The sequence below is a fragment of the Anas acuta genome, chromosome 2 (genome assembly GCF_963932015.1).
Source record: "Anas acuta chromosome 2, bAnaAcu1.1, whole genome shotgun sequence".
NCBI lineage: Eukaryota > Metazoa > Chordata > Aves > Anseriformes > Anatidae > Anas > Anas acuta.
Genome location: NC_088980.1, coordinates 99,933,720 through 99,945,077, shown reverse-complemented (window position 1 = coordinate 99,945,077; position 11,358 = coordinate 99,933,720).

The window sequence follows — 11,358 nt, the reverse complement described above, 5'->3', positions numbered from 1 at the left end:
GCCTTCTCCTTCTCCCTGCTCTTGGGGCCAGTGTTACAAGCTCAGTACAGTGTGTGATTGCTCCCTGTCAGGAAGCTTGTTGGGATTCTGTTATTACTCCACACGTGCTCTTCTCTAATTTCATTCTATTGTTGACTCCAGTAAATTTGGCAAGAAAGAAACGCATTCTTAAATGTTTCACTGGTAAGTGCTGAAAGGTGAGTAGGAGTTAATTTTACAGCTGCCTATCATGATCCAAGCAGGGCTGAAATGTTTATAGTTAATATGCCTGTAATGCTGTTTACTTCTGCTTCACATTCAATCAGCTTAATAGCGGTAAGATTGAAAGAGAAATGCTAAAACACTGTGAGATGCAGAAAACTTGGTGTGTTATGTCTGATAATATAACAAGACCCAAAGGCAGAGCTTGGTGGGGCAGGAAGGTGAATTAAGTCATCCTCTGCAATCAAGAGAAGACCTCAGAGATTACAAAGCTGTAGAAAATGAGTAGAAATCCTTAATATTTAGGAAGTAATGTTCCATTACTTCCCTCCAGCACACACAATTTGCTTGCAGTCTATGCCTCAGACCTATTCCTTTTTTCCCTTTTCAAACTCTAAGCTTCAGCCAAGCATTTCAGCATCTCTTGCTGCATTATTAAGCACATCTTTGGCTTTCTTGTCAAGGTAGTATCTAATACTTCCGGTGAAAGCAATGCAAAACAGAGATAGGATAATGTGGAAAGCAGAGAAAATAATTGTTTTGAGGTATGACTCAGAAGTAGGAAGTGTCCTGCCTCTGGAGTCTGGAGCCTGTGATCATCTTAGGCCAACTTGCCACATGCTGTCAGTAAACTACTGAAACTCAGACTGTGAGCTTTGAGGATAGCGCTTCTGAGGGCTCAGGGTAGGCAGAAACGGGCTTCAAAAATGAACTTAAAGGAGTGGTTTCTTGCTTAGAATGAGGGTGGAAAGAAAAATTAGACTTGTTTCAATTTCAGAATGTGAGAAGATGACTAAGCTTGGAGGAACGCAGGGGAAGGATGCATGCTGGTGTCTGCACCGATCCTGACACTGACGATTCAAGTGTATTTGGGCAGCTGTTACAGGGATGAGTTACCAGGCAGTGAAAGAGAGAGGACCTATAGCAAAGGTAGCCCAAGTTCTGTAAAACTAGGGAGCTACTGTGTCTGACATTATATGTGTGTTAGGTCTCCATCTGTTCTTCAAAACAAAATGCCTATCTAATTCTCTAAATTCTCACTCACAGCACTCTTTAGTTCTAATTTACATGTCTCTCTGATGTGAAATAGTGTTCTTGGCTGAGTCTGCTGCCATAAGGGCAGGATTATTTTAATTTGGTTGGTTGGTTCTGTTTGGTTTTGTTTTCCTAAAGCAACCCTTGTCAGCTATACTTATTTAAATAGGAAATCTTGCTTAAATAAATTAAACAATTCAAACATGTTTGTCCAGAATTCTTGATGAAATACCTAGGGCACCTTTAATCATGTGATCAACATCATATCTATCTAATGATACACGTGTTTTCAATGAAGAGAGAAAGGAAAACACCTGAATTTCTCAGATGATCGTTGGATGCTTCTGTGCTGGATCGTGGCTCATCAGCCAAGGTGGTGGTATCTGGGCTTGAGATTTTTTGTGGTGCTGCTTGCCGACAGCCCACATTCGACACTCCAGCTTTACCTCAGCCCTCTGCCTCCATCATGTTTTGGAGCTTGTATGGATAGTCAATAAGTTTTTAATGTCTACTTCTACAACCCCAGATCTCCACTGAAAGCATACATTCTATTTTCTTTTAAATATCTTTCTTTCCTGGTTGTCTGCCCCATATTCCTCAGAGAAGAAAGTAAAAACAACTACAGAACCATTGTCAAATGAAACTGTTTTTAACAGTTTCATTTTTTCATTCAAGCTAGAAATAAAGTAATGGAAAGTTAGCTGAACTGGTTTGTGCCATTAGTGTTTTGAATCAGTCTTACCATACTGAAACATCTAAAAGTCTGAATTTCAAGACTTCATTGTATCACATTTTCTAAGATACTTTTATAGTTCCATAAGTGCGGAGTAAAGCTGGGGAAATGTTTAGATTAGAAAACCAAAAGTCTGAAATACATTCCATTATTATTAATTAATTAATTAATTAATTTTGAATTTCTGACTGGAGGTGGTGGGGACACTAGCAAAACAAAAAATGAAAAGTGTTCCTTCTCAGGCTTGTAGCTTGCCAAACTGAAAACTTCTGTTCAGCTCTGTCAAACAGAGAAGATGTAATGGAAATTCTCTAATAGTAGACAGAAGCATGTAACTCATGTACTTCCTGAAAAAAAAACACGAGCAATTGCTGCACAGGGTGGATTGCACTGCAGATGTGAGTTCTGATGTGCTTTTTGTCTACTCTGAGAGAGTTCAGGGGATGTTTGACCTCTAATACAGAATCACAGACTGGCTGAGGTGGGAGGGGACCTCTGGGGGTCATCTAGTCTGACTCCCTTGCAGTGCCTTCTAGAGCTCTGACACCAAAGTATATGTTCATGACAGACTTGCTCCCTTTTTTCACTTTTGTGATAATGACATTTTTTTTGTTTGTTTCTTTGAATGAAGGAGTCAAAACCAAAATCAACTGAACAGACAAATAAAAAAATTTTGGAAGAATGCACAGGTTAGAAATTGTTCCTATCTCTTTGTTTACAGTGGGAACTTTGGTATGATTACAGGTTGTAGAATGAAATTTCATATTGACATTAACATCTTCACACCAGTTAGATGATAAGAAGTATTTATCAAAGAATCATTTTAATTGAGAGCTAATTAACTACTAGTGTGGGTCAGTACAACGCTGGAAGTGAAGATAACCTCACCATCATACTTTGGTACTTAATTTGCTGCATATCCTTGTTTCTTATGAAGATTGAATATGAGGAGCGGCTGAGAGCACTGGGCCTGTTCAGCCTGGAGAAGAGGAGGCTGAGGGGGGACCTCATCACAGTCTACAACTTCCTCGCGAGGGGGAGTGGAGAGGCAGGTGACCTATTCTCTGTAAACACCAATAATAGGACCCATGGGAATGGTGTTAAGCTGAGGCAGGGGAAGTTTAGGCTGGACATCAGGAAGAGGTTCTTCACCGAGAGGGTGGTTGCACACTGGAACAGGCTCCCCAGGGACGTAGTCACTGCACCAAGCCTGTCTGAATTTAAGAAGCGATTGGACTGTGCACTTAGTCACATGGTCTAAACTTTTGGGCAGACCTGTGCAGTGCCAGGAGTTAGACTTGATGATCCTATGGGTCCCTGCCAACTCAGGATATTCTATGATTCTATGAATACTTAAAATAAAAGTCATAGCCTGCCATATTTGGGTTGCTATATTTTCTCCAACTAATAGTTGTATATGGGAAAATTTTATTTAAATTCTATTTTTCTTCATACTGTTAATTTCAGAAAGCATTTACTTACATGTGAAAAAAAAAAAGTTTTTGTCACTGTTACATCTTCAAAAGAATATCGATCTCAATAAATTTTCTAGTATACTAGTATAATAAATCTTAAGTGGAATCCTGGAACAGCAATTTCCTGTGGATAGTCATGAAGCTGAACATTGGAATATGGGAATGAAATAATATTTTTCAGAAACAGTAAGTGCAGCCATAATGGTTAAAGACTATTTTCTAACAGTTCAATACTATGTTAAAGCAGCATATTGCTTTTTCACAGAATCACAGAATGGTTGAGGTTGCAAGTGATCCCCTCCAGGGATCGTTTAGTCCACTCCCCCTACTCAAGCAGGATCACCTAGGGCATATTACACAGGATTGCATCCAGGCGGGTTTTAAATATTTATAATGAAAGAGACTCCACAACCTCTCTGGGCAGCCTGTTCCAGTACTCTGTCACCTGAACCATAAAGAAGTTCTTGTTATATGGTGAAGAAACCTCCTGTAGTTCAATTATACCCATTACCCTTTGTCCTACCACTGGCCACCACTGAGAAGAGTTTGGCCCCATCCTCTTTACATTGTCCCTTCAGGTATTTGTAGGGGTTGATAAGATCCCCTCTCAATCTCCTCTTCTCTAGGCTAAACAGGCCCAGCTCGCTTAGTCTTTCCTCATAAAATAGATGCTCTGATCCCCTAATCATCTTTGTGGCTCTATGCTAGACTCTCTCTAGAAGTTCTACGTCCCTCTTCTACTGAGGAGCCCAGAACTGCACACAATTTTCTGGGTGTGGCCTCACTACAGCTGAGTAGGGGAAGAGGATCACCTCTCTTGACCTGTTGCCCACATTCCACCTGATGCAGGCTAGAATCCCATTGGCCTTCTTGGCAACAAGGGCACCCTGCTGCCTCATGGTTAACTTCTTGTCCACCACAGCCTCCAGGTTCCTCTCCACAGAGCTGTTTTCCAGTAGGTCAGCCCCCAGCCTGTACTGGTGCCTGGGGTTGTTCCTCCCCAGGTGCAGGACCCTGCAGTTGCCCTTGTTGAACCTCATGAGGTTCCTCTATGCTAGCTCTCCAACCTGTCCAGGTGTCTCTGAATGGCTGCACGGATCTCTGGTGTGTCAGCCGCTGTGCCAAGCTTTGTATCGTCCACAAACTTGCTGAGGGTGCACCCTGTCCCATCATCCAGGTCACTGATGAATAAGTTGAAGAGCACTGGATCCAGTACTGAAGTACTTGAAGTGGGCTTTAAAAAAAGAGAGCAACTTTTTGCTTGGGCAGATAATGATAGGACAGAGGGGAGTGGTTTTAAACTGAAAGAGGGGAGATTTAGATAAGATGTTAGGAGGAAATTCTTTATTCAGTGATGAGGCACTGGCACAGGTTGCCCAGAGAAGCTGTGGATGCCTCATCCCTGGAAGTGTTCAAGACCAGGTTGGATGGGGCTTTGAGCAACCTGATCTAGTGGGAGGTGTCCCTGCCATGGCAGGGGGTTGGAACTGTGTGGTCTTTAAGGTCTCTTTCCAACTCAAACCATTCTGTGATCCTGTGATTCCATGAATAATAATTCGAAGATATCATTGCTTCATACAAAAAACAAATGTAAAAATAATATTATGAAAATGTAAAGCATAATACAATTTTCAATGAATTTGAGGAAGCACACACCAATGTGCATAAAAATTTGTTTCAAGTAACTTTTCACTGAATTAGTTATCCCTCCAAGAACCAATTGCATCTTAGTCAATAGAGGCTGATTTTTAGATAGGTAATTGTTCCTAGTTAACACCCAAATTATTTGGTAAATTTATATAGGGATTTAATTATAATATATCAGAATTTAACCTGTGGTGGGGTATAACATTTTTTTCCCAATATTATCAGCTCTGCTACTACAGAAATGTGAATGTTACATTTTGCATGGGATCAGTTAGGAAACTGATGTTTGGTTTGGTATAGATCTGCTCTTTTAAAATTGTAGGTAGTGTGTTCAGTCATTGGAACAGTATCGTGCTTGTAAAACTTGCAATATTTTGTAGTGTGGAATATGTGATGTGCACTGCAGTGCAAGGGAAAAGTAGTCTGAGCTCCTAGAAGAAAGCCTTGAAGAAATGCCTTTACATATATATATATATATGTATATGTAAAATGTTAATGTTCTGTGTTTGCTTTCTTTCAGAAAATGTAATTTTTAAATATAAGGACATCTAATTGAAGAATGACAATATTTTAAATTGATGTTTTTCTCTAAAAAGTTATCGTTATGCATTATGATGCCTGACATTTCTTTAGACCGATACCTACATTGGACATGTGAGTGTGTAGAGAAGTCAGTTCTCTTCAGTGCTATAACTATCAATTCTGACACTTCTCTCCACATGCACTTTACCCAACATGATCATTTACAACCCAATCTCTCCACAGGCTTTAATCACTCTTTTTAGTGTCATTTTCCCCAGCGGCCCTTGCAGTTTCACTGGCATGCTTGCTCTATGGGATATGCATATTAAGACCTCAGTGGGGCTTAAAGATAAACCACGTTCTTTGATCTCTGCCCTTTTATACCAGAAGAAATAACAATATAAACATCATCCAGTATGCTGCTATTGTATATGCCATCAGCTGCACCAAGGCTCTCACAGCGCTGTGCAGTGACTCTCTGCAATGCCTCTGGGTTAAGTCTTTGTCTGTTTTCCACAATGTGCTAATGATTGCTGCTTGACAGCTTGAAGGAAGCTACCCTGCAGTTCGAGAGAGTAGCATAAGTATTTGTTTCTAGAAGTCTCTGTAGAATTCTTCCATATACGTGTTAGTGCCTGAGGCTTTTCATGATTTAAGACAGGAGTTCACAAGAGTTGTCATAACAAGAATAAGAATAATATGGCAGAGAAGTGAGCTTCCATTTACAGCCAGTGCTGCTAATCACACTCTGCCTGCCCCAAGTGTGACCTGCAATTACTCAGCATCTCTGTGACTAGCCCCATGTTGAAGCAGCTTGCAGATCCCTGGCTAGGGGGAATGAAACTATTTCACCTAACAAATACAGGGTGTGAACTGGGATCATTCATTGTCTTTCCCTTAACAAGATTTAGGGGTCAAAAAGTGAAGTTAGGTTCAAAACAAACAAATGGAGGAAGTTCTTCATACAGCAGATCTGCAGGTGTGAAGCTATTTGTCAGCATATTTGGTGGATGCCAAGAATGTAGTCAAGAACATGGTAAGGTCATGCATTAGAAATACCTCAAGTTTTGCTAAATGCAGAAATGGCTCAGGATGGCTGGAAGTGTCTTTGAAGGAAGCATCGATTATGTTTTCCCTGTTTGTGTTGTCATTTCCAGAATTTGGCTCTTATTGAACAAATACAGTTTTGAGCTGTGAGGATCTTTGGTATGACCCTGTATCTGTACTTGTGTTCTTACTTTGGGTGGGAGATTATAAAACTTGAAATCCTGTCCATCAGTTCTTCTTTCTATATTTCAGTGTTAGTTTCAGTGTTAGTAGAAATTGTGAGGTTGAGTTCATACTTGAGTGTTGTGGAAAGTTTTTTTTTTTTTTCTCCTTCTTCAAAGAAACATTAAATAAAACAGCAAATAATTTGGCATTTTCAAGACAAAGGATTACTCCCAGCTGGATCATCTAACAGATTTTTCATGAAGTTCTTCTATACTTTTCTAGTGCAAAGCAAGTGTTAAAAGTAATTCTGAATCTGCCTCGGATTCATTCTAGCACTGAGAGCTTTGAAAAACATTATATCCAAGAGAGAGGTTCGTATTCGAACCAACATAAAATCCAAGTAGTATAAATATTTCAGTACATAAGAAGAGCAAGAGGAAATCTGAACTAATGCTCTTTCGCCTGTGCTTGCCAAAGCTTCCGGGAGTGTGTTTAGCGGCACATAAATTCATAAAAATCTCTGTACATCAATTTATATGAGAAATAAAAAATTCCAACCTGGTCATCCTTATGATTGGAGTCATACTGACATATTTATTTCATGTAATATTGTAGGTTTATTTGAGGTTGCAGAGGTAATGAAATTGCTGGGAGTGAATGAAAAAAACAAACAAAGGAAGTAAAACGAGAGAAAAAAATCATCCTTCTTTTTTTATATGCATGTAAAAAAGAGAAGAAATACCATTGGAGGGGATGGAAGCATCTTGGATAAAGATGAACATCAACTTTACATTACAGGAATTTTACTTTTTTTTTTTTTTGTTCTTATTGTGTAGCAGAGTTTTCTGATGATCATACTCCCTATGTAAATAATGTTTAAGCTGTATAAGTTGTCATCCATGTATCTTGTAAAATATTTGATAGCTTGCTTCTGAGGTTTTTCAAAGATTGTGTTTTCAAAGACCTATGAGGGAACTACTGCTTGCTTTTTTTTTTTTTTCCCTCTCCTGTCTTGGATAGACTTAGAAAAGATCAAATGCTCAGCTAATGAATGGATTAGTGCTTTTTCTCATTGCTTTATGAGTCTCAGATATTTCCCAATGGAAATATATAAATAGATTTTGATAATGAATAAAGGGAAGATATATTTTAGTCCAAAAGTACTAATGCTGAAGGGCATGTCAAATACTGTAAGTTTTTTTCTTTAGGAAAGAAACTGAAAACCTCCAAGGAGTTTGGCTAGAGATCTTTTAAAATGGTGGGAAGTAATTAAAAGAAGTAAGTGCATAATGAGTTATTTTCTAACTCTAAAAGGATATTAGAAATACCTGAATTTTCTGTCTGCAGTACTGGGAGGTATAAGAAAATCTGGGGTCTCACACATAAATATAAATATAAATATAATATAAATAAATAAAGCTTGTGCATTACCTGGTGCATTATTGAGGTTGAAATACATGTAGATTGAAAATGTTGCATATTTGGAACTGTGCTTGGAGGCAGTATTACAGGAAGAGAAATTAGATATCTTTTTATAATTAAAAAAAAAAAGTAAAAAAAATCTCAAATTCTAATTTGAGAGGGTGGATATTGTGAAAATGTGGCAATCAACTGAAATTCTTCCCTTTCTCTAGGGATCTGTTGGAAACATGCTTATCCTTTTGATAACAGGTGATAGTCAGTGTTTCATTTTAAGCACAAATTATTTTGAGGGGCTGGGGAAATTAAGAAGAAACAGAATGAACTCAAGCTTTTTTCTCCTCTGCAGACTTTTTACGTTTCAATTCTTATACTTGAAAACATACATACTTTAAATAATCATGAAGCTCTTGGCACGCAGCTGAGAGGATGACAAGAAATAGAAAATGCTATATAACATATAGAATTTATATATTATTAAAACCTCATCTATCATTAATAGTAAGATAATATACTATTATATCTCATATTTCCTTAATAGTAATGCATGTTTTATTTTGGAACTATAACAAACACATTTTGAACCAATCTTAAGCTTTTCCATGTCTGAGGTACTGACCTTTCTTGACATTTTTTTACCCAAATCTTTTACCTCTTTTTTTTTTTTTCAGACCCACAGTAATAGTAATATAGCTGAAATTTTATTACCTCATAAAGTCCTCTGTCTTATTGTATTTCACACAATTCTCTTAAATGCAGTCATTTGCAGGCATAAAGCATGAGGTTGTTTAAAAAACAGGATAAAAAAAGAGCCAATTTTCACTTTAAAGGACTAGCATCCTATTTTTCTCTCAGCTTCCAAGGAAGAAGAGAAAAAGTAGTGGGTCTCTGTTGCCTAGGAGAGGGTTTAATGGCTGCTACCAGCAACCATTTATGCCTTTCCTTCTTTAAAAATCAGGTACAATATTGTTCCTTCTTCCCTCAGGGGCGATACAAGAAAAGAAAAGCAAAGCTGTGATGAACCTTGCTCTTTCTGTCTGGAAAGAGTTCTATGACACAACTGAGGATCTACTACAAGAAGAATACCTTGTCTTGACAGGACCAACATTTACCTAAACTTATCTATACCAAACAAAACGTAACACTCAAAGTGCTGATGTTTTTGCTTTTTCTCCCTACCTTGTATACACTTGTATATTGTTTTTAATTCTTAATGGTAAGTCTGGCTGAGCCAAGACTTATATGACCTTGCACAAATTGTTTAATTTCTCTGGGCCTCAACTAACTTGGCAGAGCAGCTGTACAAAAATGGAAGATCACTGGAAAAACAGATGGGAAAGAAAAATAAATTTCCACAAAACATTATGTTTTGAGGTAATGTGAACGGAGGTGGTGAAGCAAACAATAGACTGGATGTAATCTGCAAACAGATCACCCACTTGACCTACTCAATGTCATAATTCCAAGGAGTTACTGTTCATTTCTGTGCATGTATGGGCACACATTTGTCTGAGAGGACACTGAAGTTCAGACAGTTCAAAGGAAAATTTATAGTCTGATTGTCTGAGTCTCAGACTGATAGTCTGAGTCTGTTGTGAACTACTCTTATGCCATCACAAACAACACAATAACATGTAGACAAATTTGTGTGTGTATAAAATTTATGTAATGATGTATGTGTGTGAATAAATCAGCTTGAAAGCATGATATGGGGCAGTAAATCAGCTTGAAAGCATGATATAGGGCAGTAAAATAGAGTGCACACAGTAGTCTGCACTGTGTGTTACTTGGAATTAATTGAATTTGCTTCATTTTTATTTTACTATTTTTTTTTTTTACTATTTTATTTTTTATTTTACAAAACACTATTTTGTTATAAACTCTTGTGTCAAGCCAAGGAAGTGGGGCCTGATATACCTTCTACTGGCTGTTGCATTTGGAAATGTAGCCAAGGTAGCTTACTAGCACAGCTCAAGTTCTGGCTATATTATATGAAATGCAAATTACTTCAAATATTATTGCTAGAACTCTGTAAATAAGTGGAACTTCTGACTTTCCTTGTAAACTAAATTAGCCAATAGTATCTTCTGGGCTTGCATTTCATATTTTAACATTAAGAAAATGTTGTATTCATGACCTGGGAACAAAGCATACTCTCAGATTCTTTTGCAGTATATAAATACCAGTACAATTAATTTGAAACATAAATATAGACAAGCAGTTCCACTTGACCTTTCTGGCTAGAAAATCAGAAGCAATTCATGTCATGACAAATATTCTTACTAAAAACTACAACGTTGCTTTAGCCGGCCAATATAAGCTACCAAACATTGATGAGGCACTGCTGGGTTCAGACACTGTTGTTAGTCAAGATTTTTGGGGCAATTACATTTCTGTAGAGGTTTGTAGTTGCTCATCTGTGTATTCTACTCAAGGGAAAAATTTGTTCAGCCATGGATATTAAACTGTTATGGAAATACTTCTAGGAAATCAATCAAGCCAAATGTTTTTGCCAAATAAAGAGAAAAGCTAATTTCTCAGAAAGTATAAGAAACTAGTTGTGTCTGTCTGTCTGTCTGTCTGTATTTATTTATTTATTTATTTATTTATTTTTGCTAAATAACATTCCCAAGGTGGTAGATATTGACTTGTTTTAAGGAACTTGGATTTGCTAAGAACTTTAAATAGCAAATTACCCTTTGCTTCATATATCTAGTCTTACTCGTCTCTTGGGTTCAGCCAGCTTTGATTTCTCTATGCCTAAATACCTTGATGATTTTTTTTCTGGTTGTGGTCTGGAGGTGAAACTCATTTGTTTTAAGGCAAGAAAATTATGTCTGTTTTTTCAGTTTCTCTTCATTGTTGAAGAGAAAAATTAAGTAGCCTAAAACAAAACAAAAACAAACAAACAAACACAACCAACCAACCAAAAAATCTTAGTGAGCCTTGTACTTTGCTAGAAGTTTCAAAGTTTGTTACAGTACTCGCCATAATTGAGACAATAGCTTAGAAATTTTCTTATAAACAAATTATTTTCTAACTGCATTGATTAGTTCATATGACATAAATTTAATACGACTTTGGAAAGCAATATGGAGAGAATTCATCTTGATG